The 3613-nt window shown below is 47.7% G+C and overlaps 1 long non-coding RNA gene across 1 annotated transcript; it reads left to right on the top strand.

Annotated features, from left to right (window-relative positions):
• Positions 1–1095: 1095 nt before the first annotated feature.
• LOC119339028 lies at positions 1096–3077 on the top strand. Its single transcript, XR_005164147.1, has 3 exons — positions 1096–2028; positions 2365–2491; positions 2605–3077. It is a non-coding gene; the product is annotated as an uncharacterized LOC119339028 (long non-coding RNA).
• The last annotated feature ends 536 nt before the right edge of the window (positions 3078–3613 follow it).

Raw genomic sequence — 3613 nt, forward strand, 5'->3', positions numbered from 1 at the left:
CTAGGATTCTTCAGTTAATTTACTTAGGTTTTAGTTAGGGCAGTAGGTTAATTAGGTTATCTATTTAGTGATGAATTTAGCTAGGTTTTAAAATGGAACAGAAATTTAGGGTTAAGCAATTGTAGTTAAAAGAAAAGGCAGCATTTAAGCAATTGTCTAAATCAACATCCCTTGTTAAAGCAAATTTAGGTAGGCTAAATTTATATGCAAATTTGAACAGGACATGTGATATGTGGATATGTCATGTTTAGGACATGTCATGTTTGGAATTTGAACATGTCATTTGGACATGTGATGTTTTGGTTCAATTTTGGTAAATGATCCGAGTGTCCTATGTTACGCCGGAATGTTGATTCATTTTCGTTCCGGTGAATTTCAGGCGCTCGATATGTCCATTTTTTAGCAAAGGTCATGCCGAAATTTGCCGTGAATAAAGGCATGATTTGTGCTACATAGTTGGCATATCGAGTGCTGGCACATAGATTTCTTTTTTATTTCATTTCTCGTTTATTCATACTTTTAGAAATAAACGAGGACACTTAATCATAGGAAACATGTCGAACAACGAAGAAACTGGGCCTTTTGACCAAGATGCAGACGAGATGGATTATGAGGGTGAACAAGAGTACCTCGACTATTTGACTGCTAAGCAAGGTTTGCAGGTCAGCCTCGATGATGGTACTGACGCCGACATCGACACCGACGGCGCCGGCACCGATGGCGGCGCCGAGACCGGCGGGGAAGGTACCGGCACCGATGCCGCTACCGAAAAAAGGAAGCATAAGAAGCAGAGGATACGAAAACCTAATAAACTAGGGATTGAACGACTTGTGATCACAAAGATGGCTGTTGGTGTCAAAACCGGCGGATCTCGGGTAGGGGGTCCCGATCTGTGCGTTAAGGCTGATGGTAACAGGAAGCAAGGGACACAGATGTTTACCCAGGTTCGGGCCCTCTTGATGAAGGTAAAACCCTACTTCCTGCTTGATTAATATTGAAGATATGAGTAGTACAAGAGTAGATCTTCCACGAGATCGTAGAGGCTAAACCCTAAGAGCTAGCCTATAATGGTATCTTATATCTTACTAGGACAAATGCCCGTGCGTTGCATCGGGCGAAAAAATTAATCATGCTCCACGTGGCATTACGCAACACCTTTGATATTTAATTTTGGCTAACGTGAGAAATAAGGTTATATTGAGCATACATTTTGGACCATAAAATCCAGACATGAAGAAGCCACCCTAACGACGTTCGTGAGGATCTAATTCAGCTCCACACTTTCATTTGATGAAAAAGTAGTTGTGCATGGAATAGTCTTTCGATCGATTATATTTTTTCTTGTTCAAAAGTCACAAAAAAAGTTTGAACACAATCACATTTTCTTTGAAAAGGTGTACTTTTTGTATTTTTTCCAGGACATTTTTTAGAAATTGTATCATATTTTGTGACGAACATTTTTTTGAAAAAATATATTTCATATTTATGTTTTTTTGCACTGTTTTTGGGCTTGGCCAAGCATAAGGACTTGACCGACACACACATTCTTTTTTTGATTGAGACACACACATTCAACGCGTACTCTCTCTTCTCCATGCGTTCACCTAAAAGAAAATCTTCTCTCTGTTACTAAGAAAAAGTAAAAAAGAAAAAAGAAAAAGCTCCCTTCCCGTTCCCCATTCTCCCTCCCCAGTGTTGGATAACGCCGCCGCCGCCGCCTCCCATCTTCTCGTCGTTCTCGGAGGACGAGGGCAGGAAGAATATCGCCTCCGGTGGCTGCACCGTCGTGCCCTCCAGCCGCGCCGCCGTATCAACGGGACCTTGCGCGGCTCCCTATTATTTCAGCTCCACCCGCGCCACCATCGACGGCGCGGCTCCTCGCGCGGCTGCAGCGGCGCTCCTGGCCGGTAGAGGAGTGAGAGGCCACTGCTTCCTCAGCATGGTCCTGCTCGCCGACGACGAAGCCCTCCGAGGAGACGGCTCCACTGCTCCGAGCTCCTCCGACCTACTGCTGCCAGCGCCATGGAGGTCCACCCCTCACTCTCTCCCCTCTCCCCCTCTCTTTCCATGTGCCGCACTGCAGTAGCGAACTTAGTACTAATCAGCACGAAAGATTACTGAAGTTAATCTGGGCAATAACATGCCATCGTCCCTTAACATTTTAGATGCAAAGTTTAAGACTAACTGAACCATAGATTTGTATAGCAGAGGGCAAGGAACTGGTGGGAAGGTTCAGTTATGTAACTGTTGGGAAGTACAGTTAGTTATTGCATGATTAAACTACACTTGAGCACCTGTCCCTAGCAGCAAGAACAAAATGTAATGATTACCTTTACTTTGTACGCTTTTCTGAATAAAATGCAGAGTGTAGAGATGATCTGAAATAAGAGTGACACGGGGCCGGAGGAAGGCAGCAGCGGCGGCGCCGTACGCACAACGTACGCCGTGCGTTCGGACGAGTGACGAAGCCAGCCGTCACGGTTTCCTTTCCGTGTATCCGCGTTGCTTAATTTTTCTTCTCGCCGACGGCGCCACCGCAAGCCCCTGGCTGCCGCTGGTCTCGTCTCCCTTTTCTCTCCCGCTCATCTCTCTCTTCTCTCACAGGTACCCGACGCTATGCCACGCCCGCCAGCCGTCGTGCTCCGAGCTCCGGCCGCCTTCCTTCCAGATCCGGCGCCTGCGCGCCGTTTCCCACCGGATCCGGCGAGAATCGACCGGTCCTCACCGACGGCGCCACCGCAAGCCCCTGGCTGCCGCTGGTCTCGTCTGCGTCGTGGGCGACGCATCGGCCCTTCTTGCTTGCCCGCCTCTCCTTCAAGCCTCTCCATTTTCTCTTTAGTCTCCGCGCGCGCCCCCCGCCTCCCTGCCGCCGCCTGATGTGACGCCCGAGTGCAGCGCCGCCGCCCCCCGCAAAAAACGAAAGGTAAGGATCGCGGGTTGAATACTCCCAACTCCAGGGTTCTTTTTGTAAAAACGAAACGTTTTCTCATATTAGTAACTTAAAATAGGACTGCGGGTTGATTTCCTGTAAACGGAGGGGCCTTTTTGTAAAATTGCCACGACGTACGGGCAAAAGCACTCCGTGCTTTATTAGTAGGGAAAGATATATTTACTAATTGAAAGCACCATACGAGCCTCCACGTTAATCCTCAAACCTACATTAAAATAACCATTAGATCTAAATTATGCGTCTAGGATTAAACGATGGAAGGAAACTCTAGCACCTCACGTTTTGTGGTCCATATACGTTTACAAGGCAAGAGTCCGTACGTGTTACTATAGGAAAGAACGTACGTGTTACTATAGGATTTTTACCATCTGATTGAAAGATATATTGCAAACTCCATTAGTTATACACTACCAGGCCCAAGGTTCAGTATCGATATGTCACCGCCGAGCATCTAATGCAGCACATCGATCCAGAGCTCTCCTCCACCGGTGTTGACATAAGGCCCGCCGTTGCCATGCACCACCTGCAGCCTAGCGCTACCCCTGAGGAACTACTTCCTCACGATGATTCCCCCTCCTGCTGGAGATTGGCCCAGCAACGACTTCCCATGCTTGGGCACGGCAACGGTGAGCGGCGAGCATCTCGAAGCTGCGGCGATGTCGG

This window comes from Triticum dicoccoides, chromosome 7B (genome assembly GCF_002162155.2).
Source record: "Triticum dicoccoides isolate Atlit2015 ecotype Zavitan chromosome 7B, WEW_v2.0, whole genome shotgun sequence".
Classification (NCBI taxonomy): Eukaryota; Viridiplantae; Streptophyta; class Magnoliopsida; order Poales; family Poaceae; genus Triticum; species Triticum dicoccoides.